The sequence below is a fragment of the Chinchilla lanigera genome, unplaced genomic scaffold, assembly GCF_000276665.1.
Source record: "Chinchilla lanigera isolate Chin_1 unplaced genomic scaffold, ChiLan1.0 scaffold00062, whole genome shotgun sequence".
In the NCBI taxonomy this organism is placed as follows: Eukaryota; Metazoa; Chordata; class Mammalia; order Rodentia; family Chinchillidae; genus Chinchilla; species Chinchilla lanigera.
Window position 1 is genome coordinate 1,330,625 of NW_004955463.1, and position 27,958 is coordinate 1,358,582.

General features: G+C 36.5%; 1 long non-coding RNA gene across 1 annotated transcript in view; it reads right to left on the reverse strand.

Moving 5' to 3' along the window:
• Nucleotides 1-333: 333 nt before the first annotated feature.
• Nucleotides 334-27,958, reverse strand: part of LOC102012071 — a 46,263-nt gene continuing 18,638 nt past the window's right edge. The window contains exon 3 of the long non-coding RNA XR_263140.1: nt 334-388. This is a non-coding gene — a long non-coding RNA (uncharacterized LOC102012071). The remainder of the gene's footprint in view (nt 389-27,958) is intronic.

Sequence of the window (27,958 nt, forward strand, 5' to 3'; positions counted from 1 at the left end):
TTATTGAATGTTGTAAAACTGTTCAATTCATTTTATGCAAGTATCACTGCAGATTTAAACTCATGTTTTATGAATTCCATTTTTATTGTCTATTGTACACCAGCACTGTGCTAGGTGTTAGACATTCAAAGTAGCTTAACTACTACTATCTGACTTCCTGTTTGAGTTATACACTCATTAAGAAATAAGACCAAAAAAAGACAGAGATAGACGTATCCCCTTAATGACTAATAAAGTTGATTCTGGAAACTAGCTATTCTTGGAGAATATTTGCAGACAATTTATTCCCACCAATGGACCCCAGAATTAGATGGACTTACCTACCCAGTTGCAAGCAATGGCAAAATCCTGCAAGTCTCACTCCCAGGATTTTTGTTGGGAGCTTTCCCTGAAAGACACATAATATAGAATACAACACAGACCATGAATTTCCTTTAAGCAGCTAGATACCAGGGGAAATTAAAAAGGATAGTGACATATGTCCTTCACCTCTACTCAAAACTATCCATCAGAGGGTGTCGTGCTCCCTTCCCAGGAAAAGAAAGCTTAAGAGGTTTGAAGAAGGCATGAATGTAAAACTAGTTGGATCTGTCTCATGCAAGCAAGCTCCAGAAGTAAGGGTGAAGCCTTCACCATGTATATGGACCTTCTTGCTCCACCTACAGATTATCTGGTTTCTAAAGGAAACAGATAGTCCATTCCCTTCTCCTTCACCAGTTCCTACTCTTTGGGTCTGTTTCTAACCCTCTACTATGCCCTAGTGCATAATGGACACATCCCAGGGAATCTTTCCCCTAAGAAATCCCAACTAAGTGACCTTAACTAACTTCCTAGGCCACCTATCTTCACAAGGACTATCAATCATTTGTTCTCCTAAGTGTTGACCATAAATTTTTCACAGAGATACTGACAAAGCAACATTAAGAAAATGGAAAGTATAATAGAGAAAAGAAAGAAGGAACTGGTAGGAAAGGTCTTAGACTTCTTTGAGGTTTTAAGACATTTCCTTCTTTACACAATGCTTCCTGACCACAAGAAGTCAAAGGCATAGACTGTCCTGAAACCGAGCCACATTTGGTCATTTACAAGGATTAACTTGGGCTAGTAATGCCTCAAGGCAAACATGGAGTCATCCAGAGGACAGCATGAACTCTGCAGCAGGCCACTGGGGTGTGGGCTTTCTGTGGCCACCATACATAGCACAGTTTTTCTAACTTTCCCCCTATTCTTATAGAAGTCTAGACTGCAAAATCATGTATTAGTAGAAAACTAACTCAGCTTTTTCAACTACATACGTCTTTGTTTTTCTCTCATGCTTTACGTTTATTCAGTGAGCACTAATATTTCGTTGACAGATATTACTTTTCAGAACCAAGAAAATATTATTTCATGGTCTTCTAGATTTCATTTCATAGTAAGAAATTCAGTCTAATTCTCTTTAACAGTAAATTCTTTTGGCTGATATTCCAGTTTCATTACAATGTAGCTAATATAAATCTCATTGATTTATATTAACAGATTTGCTGAGATTACCAAATCTGGCATTTATGTCTCCTACTGATTCTGAAACTTTCTTTCTCTCATATGCTTCTGTTTGCTCCTTCTGAAACTCAAAAGAGCTTATATTAAATCTCTTCTCCAATCATTAGAAGGTGAGCAGTGGAAGGTTTTGCTTAAACTCTAAAGAGCTGATTAAAAATAAGATATTTCTAAAGATATCCTACATTACCTAAGGAAGTATTGAAAGTTTTAAAATTAGTGCTAGCAATGTTTACTCAGAGTTTGAACTACTTTATAAATATCTCATTGCTGATAGTCAAACATGACAAAGATGAATTTATAAGATGATCTTTAAGCTCATTCAAATTTTGAAATTCCATTATTAATTAAATAATATTCAAGCAATTTTCTTTCTTTTTTATTTTATTTTTTAATTGTTTTTAAAAATAAAAGAATGAAAATATATTAACAGACATCCATTTACAGAATAGCATAAGAACAATACAGGGAATACTGAATTACAGACAAAGTGACAGGAGATTAACAATGGTCGTTGTATTGCATATTGATATCTTCAAAGTGGTTTCTCAGGAAAACAAATAGAGACATGCAAGATTGATCAAATAAGTAATCATTAACTGTTCCTTTGAGAAAAGCAATAGAAGTCAGTAGTCAACTATGTTAGCTATCCTGTATATACATATATACATAATTTCCCCTTCCTTCTTTCCTCTTTTCCCTCATCCCAGCTGCTCATTACTTTTGAGCAGTTTCCTTACATTTCACAGTGTCTATCACACCTCCTCATTTTTATTCACTCTTTCAGGTTTTTACACTAGTGAGACAATATGTTGCTTACACATGCAGGTCTGATTTATTTCACTTATGAGTATGGTCTCTAGATGTGACCATTTACCTGTAAAAGAGTCGAGTTTATCTTTCTTTATAGCTGACTAATATTCCATTATATAAAAGTACCACAATTTTTTTATCCCTTCCTCAGTGGATGGACATTTGTGTTGGTTCCATGATTTAGTAATTAAAAATTGCACTGTTATAAACATGGGTGAACATATACTGCTGATATGATGTTTTCAGATCTCCTGGGAAAATACCAAGAAGGGGGATAGCTGGGTTGAATGGGACCTCTAGACCTAGTTCACTGAGGAATCTCCAAACCGATTTCCACAGTAGTTTCACCAGTCTGCATTCCCACAAGCAGTGGAGAAGGGTTCCTATTTCTCCACAACCTCAGCAGCATTTGTTATTGGTTGATTTCTCAATGATAGCCATTCTTACTGGGGTGAGATGAAATCTCAGTGTTGTTTTAATTTGCATTTCTCAAATGACTAATGATGTTGAACATATTCTCATGTATTTATTTGCCATTTGTATTTCTTTATCTGAAAAGTGTGTATTCATCTCAGCTGCCCAATTTTGGATTGGGTTTTTGAATTAGAGGGGGAAGGCTGAAGTTTTTTAATTCTTTATATGTTCTAGATAGAAGCCCTTTGTCTGAGGGACAGTCAGCTAAAATTTTTTCCCTAATTTGTGGGTTTTCTTTTTACTCTGCCAGTGATTTCTCTAGATGTGCAAAAACTTTTCGGTAGAATGAGATCCCAGTTGTTGATTCTCTGAAGCATTTCTCATGTGGTTTGGTTTTTGTTCATGACCTTTCTGCCTACCCCTATGTCTTCGAGATTTTTACCTACTTTCTCTTCCAGTACGTTTAGTGTTTCTGTTTTAAGATTGAGATCTATGATCCATTTTGACTTGAGTTTGGTGCATGGTGACAGATTTGGTTCTATTTTAGTCTTTGGCAGGTGTCAAGCCAATTTTTCCAGCTAACATAGTTGACCATTTATTAAAGAGGCTACCTTTCTTGCAGTGAGCTTGTTTGGCCACTTTTTCAAAGGATCTGAGTGTGTTTGTGGTTGTGGCTGTTTCTTCCGATGTGTTCCACTGTTCTTCAGGTCTGTGATAAATAGCTTCATCCCTAGTTTTGAGGGTTCCCTAAGAAATGACTGCTCCACAGGGATATCTTCTAAATGTAGGTGATTCTTGGTCTTTGTGTCTACCCAAAGACCTACCTTCCCAATGTGTTGAGCTTGCAAATTTGTTACCTATTTGACTCGGCACCCAGTGCTTTTTACTGGATTATGGTTGTGGTAATAATCCCGTCCAATCACAGTGTTGTCATACAGGAGAGAAAAACTGATTGTAGCAGGTATGGTATCCTGTCTAAAATAGCACAGTTAACAATAACAATAGTCTCAAGCACAGCCTGGCTACTGACAAACTGTGATAACTATTAGCCTGATACTTTTAAAATATAAGTAAATTGTACACTTGTATAACAGAGTCCAGCATATTCCAGGAGCCTGTATGCAATGATTTTCTCTTTACTGGAGTGATTTTACCCTGTTTTGTCAGAGGAGTAAGAGGGATAGGGGGTAAGATAGAGAGATGAGTGAGGTCCTGTATAGTAGGAGGAAGGCTGAAGGGTGTAGGATGACCATCCAAGTTTTAGGAAACTGGAGAACAAAAGAGGGAAAGAATGGAAGAAGTAGAGGAGTATTGAAGTGAAAAAGACAGAGACAATGTTTATTTACATGGAAGTATCATAAAATCTAGCAAGATAGTTGGCAAATGAGAGCTATAAGCCAAGTAGATGAAAACATAAAGGGAATAATAAATCTAAATCATTAAAGAAAGAGAAAAGAAAAAAGAGACTAAAAACAGAAAACAGAAATAACCCTAAAACATAAAACAAAACGAACTAAATGAAATAAAACAGATCTCAACTGGACAGAAAAAGGAAATCCAATCAAACAAACCTAGAAAAGTAAACATAGAAGTAAAATTCCTCTGCTGTTTGCACTTCTGTGGTAGGTCCAAGTCTGATCTCAGAAATGTGTTATGTGCGCCAGCCAATTTTGCAGTGGGATTTGCTGGGTATAGGGCTGATCTTGGCCTCTGGATGTGGGAGCTAGGGTTGGTATTTATTCTGTTGTTGGGTTGAGAGAGAGACAGAGAGAGAGAGAGAGAGAGAGAGAGAGAGAGAGAGAGAGAGAGAGAGAGAGAGAGAGAGAAGGAGAGAGAGAGAAGGGAGAGAAAGAGAAAGGAGGGAATGGCGGCCCCACCTGCTCCCTTCTATTTTAACTATCCATGTGCCAAAGTATAATGTCATCTGAATTACCAACTGCTGGTATGTGTGTCCTCTCCCAGGTCTTATGGAGTCCCCACCTGGGGAGGTTCAACCTTGTGTGTCCCACCTCTACTGCCACCACCATGTGTGCCTTGCTGGGTCACTGGGGGTCCCTCCAAGTAATTTTTTTCCTGAAGTCTAAAGTGTTCTTCTAGGGCATTAATCTGAAGCTCTAGCTATGTGTGTAAAAGGGGCCTATCTCACCACTCTTTCAAGAATACTAAAATAAGATGTTCCAGACAAGTGACCTTGATGTTCACTCCGCATGAATCAATGCTGACGTGAATAGTACAGCTACCCGTCAAGATTACTTTAAAATGCTTCAATATTCCTGTGAAGGAAAAGTGTTCCTTTAAAAAGTGTTTTAAAGAAGCCAATCTCCTTTCTTTGACTACAGTTCCTATTTAATGTTGTTTTGTACATTTTGCTTTTAATTTTTGTCTAGCTGTACTATTGTTGCATTAAAAAAAAAAAAAAAAGATACCAAAAACTAAGGAAAGAGAAGAAAAAAGCCAGGCCTGATAGCACACACCTGTAATCCCAGCCCTCAGGAGGATCAGTGTGAGTTCAAGGCCAGCCTGAACTGCACAGTGAAACCTTGTTTCAAAAAAGCCAAAAAAAAAAAAACAAAGAAAGAAAAGAAAACAACTGTTGGAGTAAATGAAATAAACTAATTCATTATAACAAAGAACATATACTTTTCCTGTTTGTCCAAATGGTTATCTTTAGAAAGTATTTCTATTGCCACCACCCTAGACTCCCTGTAGCCTTTAGGTGCCCTGTGTAAGTCATATTACAGCCTGCTTTCCCCATTCTACTAACTTCTATTTCACTTTCTTCTAGATACTATAAAACAAAAAATAATGAATTAATATATGTTAAACATTTAAAAAGTACTTGGAGAATAGTTAGTGCTCAATAAGCATTATTTTTTTTTTTTTTTTTTTTTTTTTGGTTTTTCTCCGGTACCAGGAACCGAACTCACGACCTTGAGCTTGCCAGGCAGGCGCTTTTGCCACTGAGCTAAATCCCCAGCCCATTATTTCATTTTAACAGAGCTGTGGTATGGTACAAAAGCTAGGAGTGTTGGCCCACGCAAGTCCAGGTGAGTGGCACCACAGTGTGACATACTATACAGACTGTGTGGTCACAGAGTATGGTCTCATGTAGCTACCCAAAAGTGGTCATATTTTCTTACACAGATGAAAAATGTGTTCTCATTGTAGTAATGGAAAAGAAATCCAATAGCAGTTATAATAATATCCACTTTGAATTTTTTCCCAGTAACATTAATTATTAAAATGCATCCATTCAAATAAAATGTTGTATTTATTGATATATGTGTGGTAATTTATAATTTTCAAAAAGATGAAGCTATAAATTTCGTGAAAAATCAAAACACACAAGTATTAGCCATTTGATTTAACTCAGGACTTTAATAATAATGAGTAAGTAAGATACGGATTGATTGAGATCAAAAGTTGGAAAACATATACAGGTGTATGTGAACACACACACACACATATATATATATAAAGACAAATACGGCATTTCATATTAAATAGGTTAATGCCCATTAGAACAACAAAATTTAGTGCTTATAGTTATCATTCCTACATATTAGATATCATTTTTATTTTCACTGGTCAAAATACATGTGATTTTGTGCCATCAACCACAACTTTGACAATCAACCTCTGAAGAGCATCATTTCCATAAGAAAAAGTAGTCAACATGAAAGGTTACACTTAAGTTATTAAACCTTTGTTTCTTACTGTAATACAAAATATACATCTATGTCTACATTTTAGATTTATTATAGACAAAAATTTGCCCTAATTTGAATGTTATTAAGAGATAGCAAACATTAGTCTCTAATCATTTAGTTTATCTTTGTCTGCCAGGAAGACACTAACAGTACAGCAAAGAGAAGCAGCGTACTAAAGTTGTCTTACCCATTTTTGTTAATTCTAAAGAGAAAAAACAATAAAAATGAGAAAGAATTGTCTTATTCATTTTTAAGGAAGACTGACAAGAAGAAACATTTTATTAGGACCAACGTTAAATTCCCTTTCCTAAATCCTCATTTGTTTTGTAGCTCTTATTTACTGCTTTGAAATACTATTAATTGTCGCCTGTCTCCATTTTCTCGGCAAATAGCGGTACTTAGATTTTCACAAATGCTCCACTATTTTTGCCTCCGTGATATATATTATGGTGTTGCATCAGCCCTAGAAAGAATTTATTTTGTTCCAGAATTATCAGAAACATTCATTTAGGTGAATGCAAACAATTCTAAGAAGATATGACTGAGACTACCAAATATTATCTCTCCTTCCTCAAAGCAGACTTCACACTTGATCTGGATGCCAGTTTTCACACTTTCTATATTATATTTCTATGGTCAACAGAAGAAATTGCTGGTTAGAAATTATCCTATATCTGAGTTTCATTTAATGTATGTCAAGTCTGGCTAATAGCCAAATCCATTAAGCCTCATGATTATTTAAGTCTCAGACCACCTCACTTCCAAGGAAAACATTTCTCCTGAGAGAAAAGAATACTGGGCATAATAAAGCCTTTTTTTTTTAGGGAATTGGTCAATATTGCTTGATGTCTTCACAAGAATTAGATATTGTATATGTCTGTGACTAGGATATTTAAGATGAGAATGAAGGGGAGGTTGTGAGTTAAAATGGGAAGATGTTTCACTAACACTGTCTAACAAATTAGAATATGAATGATATTCCTTGGCATCCTAAGCAGAGTGCATCCCACAGTAGGAAAAATTACCTTCTTCCTCACTGTGCACTTAAATGTAGATGTCTTTATAGCTAGAGAGCAACTATTCTGGGATTTGGCAAGAACCTAAGAATTAGCTCCAGTAATCCCCAACAGGCATTGACAGTGGTACCTGAAGAATGTGGGGCTGCCATCCTGAATAAGCACTGGAACTTCACAAGAGCTCTGAGTTTAGAGACTATCTGAAAAACCAGTGAAATGGAGAGGGATGTCCCAAAGATTTATACTACATGGAGGAAGCAATAGTAACAACAGAGGGGCTAACAGAGCAAAATGGAAGCAAGCGACATCTATTAGTGATGGGTTAATCTGCAAAATATTTGGTGTGAAATGATTCCACAGTAGGTTGTGGTACTAAACTAGAATAGGAAGGCAAGTGTTAGCACAATGTGATTTGTTCAGTAGATGGTATTATTAGGAAATTCTGTACAATTCTTTTCTCTCCTACCAATACTGTTAAGAAGAAACTGCAAAAGTCAATCCCCATAGTGGCTATCCCATAGTATTATACATACTACATAGCATAGCACAGCACAGCATAGCATAGTATAGTGCAGTAAACAATGTATGTAGAAATCTGAAAGATGAATGAAAATGAAAGAATATAGTACATAGGATTAGTGAATTTTAGATTTGTACTGTATGTCTGGCAACAAAGCTGCACATTATTGTTTGGATAAGTGTCTTCCAAAGCTCCATGTGGCAAAGGCTTGGACCCCAGAGTGGCACTGTTGTGAAGTGCATTGTGGACCTTTAGGAAGTGGGGCCACATGCAAGGTCCTTATGTCATCAGGGTGTGCCTTTCAAGGGGATTGTGGGACCACAGACCTTTCTTCTCCCACCTCTTTTACCTGACTATGAAGTGGGCAGTTTACTCTACCATGTTCTCAGTGCCATTTCCATCTAGTATGCCCATCACATATCCAAAGCCACGGGGCCACTTAACCTGACTAGAACCTCCATAGTGTGATCCAAAATAAACCTTTTTTATGTGTTAATTATCTCAGTGATGGACAGTGCATCATGTATTTACCTCTTTTGTTCAAACTACAAATGAGGAACTGTGTTAAGCATTGAAGGACCCCCCAAAAAATTGGATTATATGAAAACAGTGCAGTTAATCTAAGAACAGTACAGGCCTAGGTGGAAACTAGAATCAGGCACACTAAATATCTTAGACAACTCTTGTCATCAACAGCTTTGTTATTGACCATAAATTTCCCCAAAATTTCAGCATATTAGAAATTTAGGAAATACGTACTTTATATTTTGACAAGAATTAAAGTACAAATAAATGAAAAAGTCTCATTTTTCCTTATCAATATTCAAAATGAGAACTAGAAAATATTTTGTGCCATCTTCCCCCTTGTCCAAAGTTCACTTTCAGCCTTTTCAGTTACCTGTGGTCAACATCAGTCCAAAAATGCTAAATGAAAAATTCCAAAAAAAAAAATAATAATTTACAAGTTGTAAACCACACACTGTTCTGAGTCATGTGATGAAATGCTGTACCCTCCTGCTCCATCCAGCTCAAGGTATAAATCAACCATTTACACTCATGACCCTGAAAAGTTAACCAGCACTGATACCTTGATATACACCAAAGGCAAGAATACACAATCATATGAAGAGATATTTCTTTAAATTCTTATTTTATAGCTATACTAATATACCTAAAGTATATTTTAGTTAAAATGTAAAAACAAATTAGTCAAATGTTAAAGGAAAAATTGAAAAATATTTAGCAAATAGGTAATTATAAAATATTACAGGCATGTGGACAATACATATAGTTTTTTTTTAAATTCAGGGTGCTTGAATACACAGGTGTAACAATGCCTGTGCTTTGGGAATATCATAGATAAGATTAAAAAGTAAACATCAAGTTGAAAACTCTATGACATTGGATAAAGGACTCAATGTGCCTCACTAACATTGAAGGTCAAGGAAAAGCACAATATCTGAGAAAGAGAGAGGCTTCCAAAAACTGGAAAAAAAAGAAGGAAAGAGATTTTCTCCTAGAACTTCCATGAATAATACAGCTTTGGCAACACCATTAGTTCAGTGAGATGTTTGAACTTCTTTGGTACAAAATAGATAATAAAGGCTTGTTTTTAAAGTCACTAAACTTGTGGTAATTTGTTATGCAACAAAAAAAACTGATACACCAAAGATAACTATGTTTGACCATTTTTATCTCATCTTAATATATCCTAAAGTAGAAGAAAATTATTCTGAAGAAAAAAGAGCACTTTAATATCACAAATAGATTTAGATTCTCAGAATTCTAGACTCAGCTAGAAGACATTTGATTCCATCTGAAAGACTTTTTCATTAAGGATAATTTAGCACAAAGAGGGTTTTATCCACTATGGAGATTTGAAAAACAAATCTACTTTCTGGATCCTCAAAGTCATTGTCTATTTAAATATTAAATTAAACCATTATTTTCTGTACATTATCCTTTAATTACACCTTTTGGGATACTTTAGCAGGACAGACATAATGATAAGGTGTGATGTGAGCAATTTCACTTTCCTTTCTATTTTTCCAGTCACTCAGAATGGTTGAAAAGTTTCCTCTTATCTTAGAGTATACAGATATTTAGTCTGATTTGAATGAGTCTGCAGAAGGGTTTCTGAGCAATTGCTTTACTCACACATTGAAACTGCATCCTCATTAAAATATAATCATGAAGCTCTATTTCATACAAGAATGGAAATACAATGCATTTACTGTCAATTTACTCTTTAAGAAAAAAAGGTGTTTATGGGGAGAACTTGTATCTTTGGAAGCAAATTACTAATTCCTTCTAAGTCTACAGATGTCAGTGCTCTAGCAACTATTTGAGTCTGAAAAACTTCAAATTGACAACACTGAGGATGACTCAGACTTACTTTCAAAACAACAGAACTGTTTGCCTGAATATATAGGCGTAAGAGTTCTTGAAAAAGAAAACGATGTTTTTGAGCATCATTGACGAAGGTAATACATAATAAATGTGATCTATTTTACTTTCTGAAGTTCACCAACATAGCTCATTGCTTGCCTACATTACATGAAAAGCTAAATTATCCTACAGAACTTGCTGCAGCAAGACAAAAGATGCCAAACAAACACTTAAGTGTTCCTCGAGTTTCACTCCCAAAATAATAGGTTTCCGTTCCATTCCTCAGTTGCTTACAAAAATAGACAACTTTCTAACCATGACACTAACTGTATTTTGTCAAGTTTAATATTTTAAACTGAAGACTTTAGTAAACACCGATGAATCAAAACCTTCTGATTTAGGTTAATTTAAATTATCCTTGAGAAAAGAACACAAGAACCTGTGCAAATCCACAGCTAGATGCCACTTTCATGGTTGTAAATACAATATGAAAATGTACTACTTTCAAGAAAACATCTTGTGTGGAGCATTCCATAGCAGTGGAAACGAACCTGCATATTTGTGTCCAAACTCATCTACAGTTGCATGTGTCCGCAGAAAATATCACACTGTGTCTTGATTGATGCTTCTATTAAGCTGGCTTGGAATGTCATTTTCTTTTCCCATTTTCACCTAGACGAATAATTGATTGTTTTGATACAGAAGAATACAGAGAATGTGGTATTAAAGAATATAATCTTTTCCACACTGCAATAATACAATTTTATAGACTACTGGATATTTTTGCCAGGATCTCTTTCTTTTAGTTTACCTAAAAGACTAAGAAGGTAGCATGAAGAGGGGGACAAACAAACCCTGATAGCAACAGAGAACAATATGAAAGGCACTGTGCTTCACAAACACATCAGCACGATGCCCTTTAGGGTTTGTGACTTGTCTATGAGCTCAGTGTAAAAGACTCTTTGCCCAGAAATAGACATGGTTCTTTCCTCTTTCTATGCCTTTGCTGAAAAAATCATTTCCCCATAGAAGCTGTCCCAATCATACCACTTCGCATTAACCCGATCCTTGCACTGTTACTCTTCGTAGGCCTTATAGCCATTTGGCAATATTTATTTGCTTTTATTTATTATTTGTCCCTCCCAACTTGTGTTCCAAATGTGCACACCCTACAGTGCAGGTTTCATGAAAGTAGTACCTTGTCTATTTTGTGGCTTGCTATATAAGCATCTAGAACAGAGCCTGACCCACATTTGCTGGATACATGAATAAATTTATCATCCTCCCCTAAGGCCTATTAAATCAGATTTCTTTACCTGGAGCATTTTCCAAACTGTCTGATTAGTTGGCTAGATGCTTAGGTATTCAAAAGTTGAAAGCCACAGTCTACCACGAGTATGTGGAAGTCAGAAAAAGAAAAAGAAGAAAACTTGTAATAAGCCATATGATAACAACACAGGGAACTGTAACATTTCACACGATGGTCACTTGGGATTTTACACAGTAAAGACAGTGGATCATTTCTCCTTTCATTGGCCCATATTTATTTGGATGCCTAACAAGCATACAAGTGAAGCAGGATGTGAGAAAGCAGTGGAATGTACAGCTTCAAGTTCAAGAGGCCCAAACTAAAGAGAATTATAAGTCATCAGCATTTCAGTGATATATAAAACCATAATTATCATGAGATCACCAAAGAAACAAGTGTCAGTAGAGAGAGGAAACGGGCCCAGAACTGAAATCTAGAAAGTCCATCACTTAGAGGTTAGGAGGTGAGAAAAAAGCAGCTGAGACTGAAGAGGAATTTCAGACCTGCAGGCGGAAAACACAACAGAAAGACAGTGCATCAAGGACAAGTGGTAGGAAGTGGCCTGAATTAAAAGCTGCTGATTCAGGGATACAGGAAAGATACAGGGAAGCTGTCATTTGCTTTAGCAATGGAGGATACACATGACCTGGACATAAGCAAGGTGCAGTGACATAAAGACAGTTAGAAGAGACATAGATTATAGATGACTGTTTTGAGTAGTTTTTATATAAAGGGAAGGAGAGAAGAGAGCAGAAACTGGAGGAAAAAGATGTTGTCATCCTTGTAATCAAAATAAGAAAGATAGTACCATGTTTCTCTCTGCTACAGTCTACTTCACACAGGCCAAAGGCAGAAAAGATGTTTTCTTTAGCTTTAAACTAGTAAAATATCTACATGAAGGAAATATTAATTTATTCATTTTGAATGCCAGCCAAGCAAATTCATATCATAAATACATTCATGTCTTTAGGATGACATGTGATCAAGAATATGGTGATTACAGCTGCCAGGTGCCACCCAACAGGAAGGTAGCTCATACAAACCTAATAGTCTGTCCTCATCCACTGTATTCACTGAGTCTGGCACCACGTGACCTCTGGCTCTTTTCCAAAGTAAAAATGACCACAAAAGCTAAACATTTGGAATAGATTGTTGTGACCATCCATTTTCATCATTGGGTGGTCACAACAGCACAACTAAAGACAGCCGCAAAAGACTTGGCAAACTGCTTCAGAACCTGGCAAGTGTTTGAAGGGGAGGGGAGTATTCTGAATGTGACTAATGGCAGTGTGTTGTTTACTATAGTAAATACTTAAAAATTTAAACATCCTCTGTATTTTTTTATCAGACCTCATATTTCTTAATGGAAAAGCTTACTAAAACCTTGTGAGTCTGTGCATTGCATTCAACAAGGCAATCGTGGTCTTCCAACCTATCAGAGAGAAAGTAGTTTAACATTGAGAAGAAAGAAATTTATGTGGACTGCCCTATTTTATTAAAATAGAATAGAAATCAGTGTATATTAAGCCAGGTACCTCTAGAGCACTAGAATTTTCTGGTTGCATTAATCCCCCTTTAGAACTACTCCACATGGAAATGGATTGCTCATGGCACTTGCATTACAGACGATACCAATTTGAATAGTGGCTGAAGGCTCCAAAGACATTGTTGGTGGGATTCTCAAAACCTCTTTCCTACCTGTTTAATTGTATAAGAGCCCGGGGACTTACATCAGATAGTAAACTATCCGAAGAAACAAGACAGGCTCTGTTTGCAGTGTTTCAGCTCCCTGTTTGAGTCAAGTGGTCCAGTCAGTGCCAACAACAATGCTGACAGCTTTTCCTCGCTGGGCCAAGTTTGAATACAAGTTTGGCCAAGGTTAGAGCTTGGCACTCAGTATTTATCAGCCACTAGGCAGACGCTTCCTTCCAGGATTCTTTTCCCTCTGAAGAGTTGTTTGGTCAGGTACAACCGTCTGACAATGTAAAATCCTTCCCATTGTGAATGGTACTAATGCCACTATCTTAGAGTCTCTGTCACCATCAAACTTCTTCTGCATTTATGTAAGATAGTTCATGTATCCTGATGTCCCTAAGGATATGAAACAGGTGTTAGTGGACAGTTGTCTCAGCCTGCTGTCCTTCAGGAGGACAATTTAAGAAAGCATTCTCTGGAGGTTTCCATGGGATCAAACCCACATTTGCCTGCAGGAGCAAGCACTCTTCATTTTGCCTCCTAGTCTCTGTCTGGCTTTTCCTTTACTCTCACTCATACCTCCTGGGATGATCACCCAAATAAATCGCCTGACTTCCTGTGTCAGACCATGCTTTGGAGAGAACCTCATAAATTTGGTGCCAGAATTCATCCTAACACAGAACTCTGGAATAGAATGCCAGATCTGGATCAAGTCAGATGACAGCAAAGATACCAGCACTGACAGTTGGCGTAGCATGGCCTTTGTTGTGCTACCACACCACAATTACTAACTCACCTCAGAGGATCAAGATTAAGTGCAGATAGAAGGAAAACACTGGGATGTAGGTCATCAGCTCCCCTGGTTTTTATGCCTTCATTCTCAGACTAATTTTGCCTCTTGGCTTCTCCAGCTTCCCAGGCATGGTGGCCCACTCCTGTACTCCCAGAACTTGGGTGGCTGAGGCAGGAGGATCACTGCAAGTTCAAAGCCAGCCTGGACTACATACTGAGTTCAAGCCTGATATGAACTCCATGGTGAAACCCCGTTTCAAAAAAAATAAAAAATAAAACATCGCTTTCGGTAACTAACTGTGAGCTGCAGAAACAGAAAATACTTGACACACCACATCACTATTAAAGCATACTGACTGGCCTGAACCTTGTCACCTATCCTCAACATTTCTACCTGAATTTACACACTTTGAAGACAACTGAGAATACTACCAAAAACGCATATAATAAATAACAGCAGTACAAGCAGCTTTGTTTGGTCCTGTTGGCTGAAGCAAATGTGTTTGATATATTACCTGCATTTGCGCCTCTCTCTATCAATCCCACATGATTTTAAAGAAAGATGTTTATAGCAAGTTCCCACAGGCCTGCATCCATACTAAACTCTTAATATGAACAGAGACCATTTAGGATTAACAATACATATAAGAACTTTGGTATATCTTATCTTATGTTTACAAAATAGTTCTGTAAAAACATTATGTCAACCAAAATATATTTTAAATTGGTGGATGGGCTTCTTACTGGACCAAAACTGTGAGAGAAAACAATAAATTAAGAAAATCCTACTTGATATAAATAATCCCTCTTTAATTTGTCCTTAACATAAATTGAGATTTATGCACTTTAAGTTTTTTTAAAAATATTCAATTAGCCTGAATTCAACTGATCTGAGTAATTCAAAATAGCTATTTTCATGATCATTCCACTATAATAGCAAGGTTTAAATTATTTTGTATGTAAAATCAGTTTTTATTTTTAATAAGGCTTAAACTCTGTAGGATGAAAATACACAGAAGTATTTGAAAATTCAAAAATGGAAAATACAAAAATCACCAAACGCATTTTGTGTTGCCTTTCTACAAAGCAGATTTTTATGAAAAATTAATACTGATTTTTACTTTTCTTACTCATAAAGCAGAACTGTCAAATTAAATACACAAGGACTTTTCCCAAAAGTGGTTTTGAGTCTCTTAACTAAGCCAGATTAGAAGACATGTGAGTTTAGTGTAAAAAATTACATTCCCACAGATTGCAACAAAATAAAACAACCTCTGATATAAGAAAAACTAGTTTGCAGTTGTTGTAGTCAATACTTTTCAAGCCAACATCAGGATTGTAGGCAGCTTTAAATTACTAGTTAAACTGGGTATGGTGGCACACACCTGTAATCCCAGTACTCAGGAGGCTGATACAGGAGTACCACTGTGATTTCAAGACCAGCCTGGGCTACAAAGTGAGCTCAAGGCCAGCCTGAACTGCATAACAAGACCCTGTCTCAAAAAGACAAAAAAAAATTACCAGTTGTGTTGGTTTGGGGCTTATTTTGCAAGGGAAACAATATAATACAGGATTCATATTTTATATGATAATTTATAATAGTCACCCAAAGAACAATATACAAAAGAGTGCAGGAAATCTGTCCAAACACTAAGACCATGGAATCTAGCTGAGGGCCTGATCCCACAGAAATGTCCTGCATAAGTCCAGCTGAAGACCTACAGCCCATAACAATGCCTCCCATGAATCCAGCTGGAGGTCCTGAGCCTATGAAAATATCTCATGCAGGTCTGTTCGTGGATCTGTGCTAAGAAGGCCCAAAGGTCAGTGGTGGAATCTAGGAAGTCTGTGCCAGCAAGATGAAGGATCTTGGGGCTGGGGATTTAGCTCAGCGGCACAGCACCTGCCTGGCAAGCACAAGGTCATCAGTTTGATTCCCAGTACCGGAAACAAAACAAACAAAACAAAACAAAACAAAAGATGAAGGATCTGTGTTAGCAGGCTGAAGGATTTACACTGGATCCAGGAAGTGATGTGCAAAATAAGAACCAGAGCTCCCCTGAAATGTACCACAGCCACCCTCAGCAACAATGAGGTCCCAAGCTCCTTCAGTGAAGACAGCTGAGTTCCCATCAAGGAGGCCAAAGTAGCAAGCTTCTCCAGGAGACTAGCAGTGCACCATGTTCCCCTCTGGAGCCAGGAAGCGATGATCAAAGTGAGAACCAGAGCTCCCCCAAAGTAAACTGAAGCTATTTTCAGTGCCAACAAGGTCCTGAGCTCCTTGGAGGATGAAAACAGCCAAGTTCATCAGGAAAGCCAGCATGACAAGCTCCTCCAACAGAACCAATAGCCTCACTTCTTCTCCAGTTCTGCCTCTTATGCTGCTGGCAACAATCCCCAAGTGAGCCTCCCACACTCAGCAGCACACTTAGTTCAGCTGGGGGTTATAATTTGACCACCAGTTGTCAATCCACTGCACTAGTTAAAAGATAATAATTATCCCATAAGATCTATCTCAATAATTGACCGGCTCCATCTTCTGACTATATTATGAAAACAAATAACAGTCCTTATAGTCATGATTGGGATGGGGTATGGTGGATTATTTTAAATGTAAGGAAAGTTAGGAAACAAAATCACAACAAAATTGCCATAATCTAATTCCTCTCTTCACTCATTGAATTTCTTTGATAATAGGAAAGAATTCAAAATACAGAATTTTGTTTTCTCTCTTTGTATGTAAAATAAATTTTTTATATATGCTAAAGTCTAGAAAAACCTTTACTCAAACATAGTCTGCAAGATTTATGGAATTTGAGAGTTGAAATCATCTTACCAATGTAAATTTTTTTTACTTTAAAAAATAGATTGGAAAAGCTAGTAAGTGATAGAGCTGAGATTCAAATTTCATTTTCATGACTTATCCGAGGTTTCATTATTCCCAGTATTTGCTCTAGTCTCAAAAGTGATGTTTCTTAAGAAGAATTCAAGTAAGATCAATGTTCTATGATATTTTAACAAATGTTTTTGTAAGAAAGCCATCCATGGACAAAAAGGTAAGCCTGGAAGGATCTGGTTAAAGTTAACCAGGTTCCATTCCTCCTCTTTACTCTATGGCAATTATAGAGGCTTCAATTTGCTCCTATAAACTGTAACGTTATCACTGACATGTATGCATTAGACCAAATTGTAATAATCTTAATTGAACTTCATGGTGTTTATTTCCTTTGTTTCACTGTGGTTGTTTTGGGGGGTGGGACATGACTTTTTGTTCAAAATGCTCAATAAAATATTATTCCCTGGAATATTAGAAAATGCTCTTTGTATCTCTAGGAACTTTGAAGGGTTCCAAGTTATATAAAAATAAACATTTTAAATAAAGTGGAACTCTACTTTTATCTCAGGCAAAAGAATCTGTAGTGTACATTCAAGACTCTAGAAGTGCGGGAGACGCTATGGCTCATATTCTTTCCAAATTTCTGATCAAGGTCAACTCACAGTCTGAACTGGCTTCCAAAATTTCTGCCATTTTGTTGACAGTCCAGAAAGCAGTGGCATCAACTTCTAGATTAAAGTGGACAAAAAAGGCAAGGAAGAGGAGGAGGAGGAAGAGAGGAGAAAAAAAAGGGAGGATAGAAAGGAAGGAGATGAAGTTGTAAGTGCAGTTTAAAATATGTCTTATTAACCCAACAAGAATGTGGAGGTATCCGGGTGTGCTGGCACACACCATTGCAAATTCGAGACTAGCCTAGGCTACAAAGTGAGCTCAAGGCCAGCCTGAACTGCATAGCGAGACCCTATCTCAAGAAGACAAAAACAAACAAACAAAAGAATCTGGAGGTAATGGAGTATTTTATTTACTGCAGAGATAGTAAATGTTTTTATTCCTGTCAAAATGTAGATGTCTGCTTTAAAAAATTTCAAATTTTGACTGACAGCTCCAAATGCTCAAATCCTCAAATGCTCCAAATGCTCAAATTCACAGCGTATCAAACTGTCTTCCTAGCATGCCTAAACTTTACTTCCTGCATTTGTCATCCATTACCAACCACATCCATTATCATAATAAATAAAACAAGTATGTGACAGTTCAATTATCATAGGTAATAGGGCCAGAGAGGGGTATATTGTAATCATACTGGAAAGTACATTTTTGACAATGTGTAACATCCTGAACTAATGTGCTCCCTGATTGCCAGCTACTTTTCTAACTTTAGTCAGATTTTTCTCAATAAATAATAAAGAAAATAAAAACATCAATAGAGATTAAACTTTAGTTATGGCAAAACTTTTCTGTCAGTATTCATAAGCATCTAAAAGGTTGCAAAAGAAGTCAATCCATATTTTTCTCAGTGACTACACAAATGCTATTTGGTAGTGCTCTAAGTGGATGTCTTTGGAATAAGTGTTCACACAGAATATTTTAAATGTTCAGAACATGTTTTCAGCTTTGATAAGATTAGAGCAATTGTTATAATTGGGGGCAGATGTCACAGCAGTTTTTCAGTATTTGGAAGATGGTAACTGATGTCAACGGAAGCATTTCACAAATTTTAATAAGATAGGGAGCTTTCCTGTGTCAGTGGTGGTAACATTATTTGTACATTTCATTTGTGAGTTCAGCAAGATGATCTGAGGGTGATAATGAAAAGGGCAAGAAAATAAGAAAATCAAATGTTTAGTGTGTCAAGGACCATATTAACTGTGCCATAAGTAGCTTTATGTTAATTTTCCGTAATTGGCTTATGAGTATTCTAGTACCATTTTATAAGTGAGAAAAATACAGTATAAGCAGAATGAAATCTGTTTTAATGGGTTTACTCAATGGAGAAGCCGTCTGCAGTGTTCCCAGCCTGCCTGGTTCCCAAAGCTCTTCCCCTTAACCGTGTGACATCACAACTTTGTTCTGGTTGTCACTGCCTCAGGATTTACATACACATGAAAAACAAAAATGAAAGGAGAAACGCACTCTTAAACAAGGGTTTAAGGGCCAAATCTACTCTTTTCTGGAAAGCAAATGAAAATCCCAGAATTTGTTACATTTGGAGCCAGCGTGATAAACATTGACTCTGCAGCAGCTACTGGGGAGGAAGATATGGGTTCTAGAGGCTTCTTGAGCATGTTCTAAAAACCAAATTTCTTCATTCTGAAAAACAAATGAGTAGTTGACTGAATCAGAACAACAGCTCTTGGTAAATAGGGCTTTTCCTATGATTTTTTTATTAATTAAGTTTATTGATATATTTTAGATACATATAATGATCATATTCATCATAGGGAATTTGTACCTGTGTATAAAATGTGATATAACTTGATTCTTCTTTCCCCTCCTCCCCCCTCCCTTCAATCCCTCTTCCCCTCCTTATTTGCAAAAGTTTTGTTTCCATTTTTTCCTTCTTCTCTCGTTTTTTTCTTTTCCTTCCTTCTTTTCCCCATCCCCTCTCCCTAGCTTCCTTTCTCATTTGAACATTTTCTTCCTATTTCGCAATATCTATTACACATTTTGGTCAGTGTGAGATACTAACAGGGTAAATATGCTTTGGGGTGATGGTGGTGGTAGGGATTGCAGGAAATCCTGCAGGAATACCCGCAGTAAGTGAAGCACAAAGAACAGACACTTACTAGTTTGCAATAGTTTTATTTATAATTTTTTGATGTTATGGTGGTACAAATATGATGTTTAGTTGAAACTGTACATTTCATTGAGAATTTAAATCTTTTCAGAACCTAGCAATCTGCAGTATAGTACTGTATTTTCTTATGATGCTGGGCAGTAGCAGCACACAAACCAAGTCCGCTATGCCATCAGGAGAGTAAACTTGATTGTGCAATATACTGCTTGCTGAACTAGTGGGTTAGGTGTATTAAATGCATTTTCAACTTACATTTTTTTCCATTTACAATAAGCATATTAGGATACAACCCTCGTTTAAGTCAAGTGTCTATATACTGAAAGTAATAAAAATGGCAAAAACAAGTGGGTCCTAGGGAGAAAACCAAAGAAAAGCATTCTGTAACAACAGTGGACTTGTCAGGAAGTCTTCATGAATATGCACAACTATGGAATACAGTTTTCCTGAGTATTATTAGACTGTTTGGTCTAGTTTAAATATATAAATTTTAGGGGGAGTGTGAGCATCATCTGTTTATGAACCAGGAGATATATCGGATGTGGAAGAAGAATCTCTTCACCCAGTGGGGTAGTTAATTTTGCGTCAATTGAGTAAGAAACACCCAGTTAACCTGATCAGAATAATTCTGGGTGGGGCTGAAGGGATTCACTTAAAACAGAAGACCCACCCTGCATGTGACTGGCACCAACAAACGGGCTCATTGACTGAATGCAATACAAGGAAATGAGGAAGGAAGGCTGGCTTCTGTTTCTTTGGAGGAGCGCGGATCTTCACCTTCACCTTCGATGTCATCTGCTCACTTCCAGTGCAGACCCTTCAGCCTGCTGATGCAAACTTGCATGGAACACTGCAGTGAGCTCTGGGCCTTCAACAGAAGGCTGCTGCATGCAGACCGCCCTTTGGCACTTTTTCATACCTGCCTCTGCAGGTGATCATTGTAAGCCAATCTCATAAGTTTTGTATATCTTACATTAAATATTTCTCTCATAAGCAGACTGCTACCCCTAGTAAAACAGTCACATGGGTTTTTTAATTTCAGAATACCTGAAGCAAGGGGACTAATGTAAGAATCAACGTTTTATTAGTGAATACCCACGAACACACACACCCACCACTTTGTCCTGTCTAAAAGGATTCTGCTCCCTTACGCTCTTATTCCCATTGTCCTGGAGACAAGGAAGATGAATGAGGAAGTCAACCAACCTCTGCTAAATATAAAGCACTCTTTACCTTCACTTGGTCTTAAATGGGCTGTTTAAGAGGAGGTAGGAATGAAGAAAATGTGGACCAAAAATGATCAGGTCACTTTCTTTGGATTATACTCCTTATCTTGTTCTTTTTTAAACCTGCTTGACTCACATTTTATTCTTTACATTATTTTCTTTTATTAACACACAGTAATTACACATTTTAATGGCAGCTCTGTGTGATAACTCTGTATTCATGCAGTGTATCCAGATCAAATCCAGTCACCCATTTTCCATCTGCATATACATATATTTTTCTCAGTATCTAGTGTCTTAATCAATTTCCTTGTCACTGAGACACAATACCTGACACCCACAAGTTAAAGGAGGAGGTGCTTATTTTGGATTACAGTTTGTAGAGAGTTCAGTCCATGGTCAGCTTGCACCAAAGTAGGAGCCGTGGCAGGCACAGGAGCACTGCAGAAGAGAAGCTGTTCACCTCATGGCATCCTCAAAGGCTGGGGAGCCAAGGCAGGGGCTGGAAAGGGAAACATCTCCTCCAGATCATGACCACTGAGACCCAACTCCTCAACTAGGCTCCTCCTCCTAACAGCAGATCAGCTCTAATGCCCCATAATTCCATCACCTTCCAGAAACCACACTTATGATCACATGGGGCTTTGGAGAGACATCTAGATATAAACCCGAGCATCTAGAAATCATTATTCCACTTTCAGACTGACTTTTTAAATTTTCCATATATGAGAGAAAACATGTAGCATGTAACTTTCTGTATCTGGCTATTTTACTTAATGTAATGTCTTCTAATATCATCAATTCTCCCACAAATGAGAGGATTTCATCCTTGTTTGGGACAGAGCATTGCTCTATTATTTATGCACATTGTGTATACACACATATGCATATATACACTTTCTTTATACATTCATTTGTTGATGAACACTTAGGCTGATTTCATATTTTAGCTACTGTGAATAGCACTGCTATAAACCTTGGTATACAGGTGTCTCTGGTATGCTGATTTCATTTCCTTAGGATGTATACCCAGAAATGGGATATTTCAGTCTTAGAGTAGACTGACTTTTTGTTGTTGTTTTTGGAAGAATCTCTATACTATTCTTGATAGTGGCTATACTTTTGTTAGGGTTCAGATCTAAAATGTTCTCCCAAATTCTTACATGTGTGGAAGGCAGATGGATCATGGGCACAATATCCTCATTAGCACATTTGCCATTGACGAGTTGCTGGTAGGAGGTGGGATGTGGTCCGAAGAGGTGGCTCACTGTGGGTGTGACCTGGGAGGGTGCATCTCTCTCCTCAGCTCCCTATGCTCTCTCTGCTTCCTGACCACCATAACGTTAGCAGCTTTCCTCACTATGCCTCCCTTCCATGTTATTCCTGCCTTGGAGCTGCCTGACTATGGACTAAACCATGAGCCCAAATAAACCTCTCCTCCTTAAGTTGTGGGTGTCAGGTATTGTGTCTCAGGAATGAAGAAGTTACATTACAGTCCCACCAACAGTGTAAAGGAGTTCCACTTCTTTGTCAGTATTTGCTATTTTTCATTGCTGGTTTTTGATAGTAGCCATTCTCACTGGGGAAAATGGTGTCTCACTATAGTTTTGATCTTCATTTTATCTGACAGCTAATGATATTGAATATTTTTCATATATTAATTGGTCATTTCTATTTCTTCTGAGAAGTAACTATTCAGATCATTTACCAAGTTTTACATTAGCTTATTTATTTTTGTGACATATCTGAGTTTCCTCCAATTATTTGAGTTTCATAGGAAACTATTTGAGTTTCCTATGAAACTCAAATAATTGATAAATAATCAGTCTTGCTGTGGATGAATAGCTGGCAAATGTTTCCTCCTATTCGATATGTTGGTTCATCATGATATTGATTATTTCTTTGTGCTGTAACAGCTTTTCGTAATCCCATTTATCAATTGTTGCTCTTGTGTTTTAGGGGCCCTCTAGAAAAATCTTTGCCTATAAAAATACTTTAAGGTGTTTTCCGTTCTGTATTTCCTTCTTACTAGAAGCTCTTGCTTTCAGAGCTTCTGGAGTTACATTTTATCCATTTTGAGTAGATTTTTGTACAGAAGGGAAGATCGGAGTCAAGTTTCAGTCTTGTGCATGTGGATGTCCAGTATTCCCAGTATTATTTATCAAAGATGCTGGTCTTGCTCCATTGTATATTGTTGATGCCTTTGTTAGGATTAACTAGCTATAGATGTGTGTTCGTATTTATAGGGTCTCTATTCTGTTTCGTGAGAGTATGTGTCTATATTTATGGTCATACCTTGCTGCTTTGGTTTCTATATTTGTGTAGTATGTCTTAAAGTCAGGAAGTGTGATGCCTCTAGCTTTGCTCTTTTTGTCCTGATTGGCTTAGTATTTGCTGCCACAACAGTAATTTTTAGAGCTTTTTCTAGTTCTGTGAAGATTATTGTTAGTATTTTCATGGGGGTTATATTGAACCTGTATATTGTTTTAGGTAGTATGGACATTTCAATAATATAAATTCTTTCAATCCATGAACATCATAAGAATTTCTTGTGTATGTGTTTGTGTGTCTTATCATGATTTCTCAAATTCTAATTCTTCAAGAAACTAATGTATTAGCGAATATACTACATTGTTTTGATCTTTAATTTCTAAACAATTTGAAGTGATATCATCAATGTTTATTACATCTGTGATGGTTTCACATGTTTCCTCTATCCAACAAATATTCACCTGATACAGGAAACTAAAGACACAACTAAATTTTTGAAGAACTATTTAAACGTGATTGCTTCTATGACTTTGCATTTGAATTGTTTCTCTACCTTAATAGAATGTTAGGGCAATAACACTATTGCCCACACTTGGCTCACAATTTCACATGCATGAATAATTCTAAATAAAAGGAAGCAGGAAATAATAGAATCAGTGGTAACATTTACTGAATACCTTTTCCTTCCACTGTATTGGATGCAGTACATGCTGTGTCGAAGAACAGTACATATTGTCACCAAGAGCAACAGAATATTAAAAGTATGTCTATCCCATAGGAATAAGTACTGTTTTATTTTTGAGGGTAAGAAAACTAAGTTTAAAGTTTAAATAGTTTTCTTCAAGACACAGTGATGACTCTTGCCAGAAGAAATAAAATTCATTCCTCAAAAATCACTGAAACTCAAACGTGATCTGGAAAATGAATCACACAGCCACATTTTGTAACAGTGCTAGCTCCTTCTTGGTCCTGACATTCTCCGGTCAGAACCACTTGCAGATTCATTACTTGAAGGGTCATAAAGCTAAAGGTAACACAAACTCTGTTTCTACTTCCTGTAACAAGGGGAAGTTGAGTAGCTGTTTTGGAAAAAACAGAAATCTTACACAGTCGATCAAGGCTAATGTAGGTATAGATGAATGGAAAGTACTACATATGTCCATTAATCCACCAAGAATACCTTTCAAAGTGTTATGAATGATGTGGTCACATGGCTCATTTACAGTTGAATTAGTGACACTGAACTGGAAATCCTGGTAAAGCAAAGAATAGCTTAATGCAGAAAGCAGAAACAGGCAGGAGATTATGTGTTACTCAGTCTGGAGCTGCTAAGTATTCATTAATTTGTCTTTTATCACTACCCTTAATACCAACCCCCGTGCTTTGACCTAACATCAAGTGAGGACTCTTGGAGACACCTTCAAAGAGATTCTCTGTTTTTGTATACAAAAACCACTGGTTTCAGGATTTTTTTTCCTCCTGGAGGCTTTGAAGTGTTGACCCTTGTAAGTGATGTTAATAGCTACTATATAGACTGTAAGAGATTCAAGAATAAAATTATTTGTTCATTAACAAATAAGCAGTTAGTGCCATATGTCTGGATCCCTTTTGGCTGGATGGATGAGTTATGGAAGAAAATGCACCAGCTTTGTGGGAAAGGGCACAAAATAGTACTGGACCCAGATTCCTACATCAATCCCAGGGAGAAATCTACCAAATCTGTCAGAAGGGGGAAAAGTTCTGCTCAAGGGAGAAAAAAACCTATGACAGCAGCTATGACTGAAGGCTGATTTTCACTGTTATTAGGAGAAAAAGCAGGAGAAAACACTGAGAAATCCTCAGCGTTGAAGCCCAGAAACAAAATGCCTGAAAGTGAGTCTGGTCCAGGACCAATGACAGTGCTGGCACCTTCATCACCAGCCGTTACCAAGCAACAGGCATCTACAGCTGAAGGATGGACAAGAGTGTGGGGAGAGGCTGTCTCTGTGGACTGTGCGTGCAGAGGTAGCCAAAAGATGAAGATTGAACATGAACCTTGAGAAGACCCGTCAGTAACCTGGTTCCTTCCTCAAGTAGAAGTCAATAAAAGCTGAGTTCTGAATAAATTTGAAGTTTTTTAAGCACTAAAGCTGATGATAGCATCAACAACAAATAAACATAGTCAGCTCTTGACTGAATTGGCACAACCTCCTGTAGTCGCTAATCAAAGATTGAACACATTCCCAGACATAGATACTATTATTTATTGTACCTCTATTTCTATTTCTTCCTCATTGTTTAAAGCAGTCTTCAGAATCTGAGACTTCCACAAGAGCAGAAAAAATAAAAAATTATTGCGAGATAAAACCGTAACAGAATTAGACTCAGAAATGACACACATTATCAAACTATCAGACAAAAGATTTATACTAGAAAAAAATAGAAGAGGTAGTTAGAAATATGCATAAAGAGGTGGAAAATTTTGGAAGAAAAAGGAAAACTGTAAGAAAGTGTCAAATGGAAAAATAAGAAAAACATAATATTAGAAATAAGAAATGTCTTCAATAAGTACATTAATATACACACTTGATGCAGCTGAGGAAAGAAATCAGTGAACCTAAAATTAGGTCAGTAGAAATGGTATAAACTGAAAAAAAAATTGAAGTAAAAGTTTAAAATAGAAGAAATGAACATCCAACAGTTGTGATGCAAAATCAAGTAGACTAACATTCCAGTATTTGGAATCCCCCGAAAAAGAAAATGAAAGAAAATATTTTAAGGTAATTACAGAGAACTTTCAAAGTATAATAGTAGACACTAAAATATAAAGCAAAGTATGTCAGAGAATCCTAAAAAGGATGCATTCCTATTACAACACACACATGCACGCGCACACATGCACGCACACACACATACACACACAAAGTATATCACATCAAGTTCACAAAAGTAAGATAGACAAATACTGGAGGCAACCAAAGGAGAAAATACATTGTACAGAGGAAGAGAGGTAAGAATTATAGGAGACATCATATCAGAAAATATGAAAAGGAAAGGATATGGGCCTATATCTTTAAAACACTAAAAGAAAAAAGCTGTCATGCCATAATTTTACATCTAATAAACATGTTTTGCAAAACAAAGGTTTAAAAAATATTTTCAGAGAAAAAAACTATGAAATTTTATTGGCAGTAAAGATATTTTTGACCCAAAATGTCAAAGGAAATGTTTCTGATAGGAGAGAATAATACCAATGGAAATTTAATCTATGCAAAGATATGAAATCTGCCAGAAATGATAAAAATATAAGTTAAATATACAGGATTCTTTCCTATTTTTAAATACATTCAAAGATAATGTGTGAAGCAAAAATATTAGTAATATAGTGAGAGATTATATATTTATTTATATTTATGTATATATTTACATATTTTGTAAGTGAACTGGATTTCAAAAATGGCCCTTAAAATGGAATTTATAAGTATACTGTTGTAAGTTTTTAGTACTATATATGAAATGTAATAATACTTTTGGAATTAGAATGATAAATAAGAAAAAAAAAACCTATGAATTAAGAGTAATTAAAAAGGTGCAGATTATTATGAAAATTTGGGGGAGAAAACAAATTTAGAATATTTTTATTTCAAAGAATTAATATTTAGAAATCTGTGCATTATTTAATGCAACATTATCATGGAGCAATATATCATTATTGAACAACATAAAAACTTTATTGAACAAAATCAAAGTATTACAATAAATAACAGACTATTTTAGTCTATTATTTTACAAGTGAACTTTTAATATGTTGTAATATATTTTAATATGTTAAAAAGACCTGAAAGTGTTAAAACTACATCTCACATGAAAGGAAAGATAAAATTGCCTTTCACCACATGAAGTAATATGGCTTTCTAAAAGATGAAATTTTACCTCCTATTATATGTTCTGGAAGAAGTCAAGAACCCCCGCTGACTGAGGAAACTCTGCCCAGGGTCATAGATAACTTTAAAGTCAGCTCCCTACATCTGCAGGTTCAACCAACATTGGATGAAAAATATTTGAGAAAAATATGACATTTTCCTTGATCTATGCTACCGCTGTGTTTCTTAACATGTACAAACTTTAGTTTTTGTCTTTATTCCCTGAACGACAGTTTAACAACTCTTGGCACTGAATTTACAATGTTTTGGATATTATGAGTAATCTAGAGATGATTTAAATAACATGGGAGGATGCACATAGATTAGATGCAAATGCTATTCTATTGTAAGTGACTTGAACATGTGCAGATTTTACTCCCTCTGGGTCCTGGGACCAACTGTATAACAAAATCCACTACTCTAATGTCCATTTGTCAAAGCTGCTAGGAATTCCAAAAAAGTAGGAGATGTGTATATGCATGTCCTGATAAGTAAGGAGATATGAGAAAAATGAAGCTAAAATGTAGACAATTACCCTGCTTAAGGCTCTGAGAGTTTGGGAGAGACTGACTGAGCACTTTAGAGAAAGATGGATGAAAGAAAGAAAGAAAAAGGAAGGGAGGAGGGAAGGAAGAAAAAAAGGAAGGAAGGAAGGAAGGAAGGAAGGAAGGAAGGAAGGAAGGAAGGAAGAAAGAAAGAAAGAAAGAAAGAAAGAAAGAAAGAAAGAAAGAAA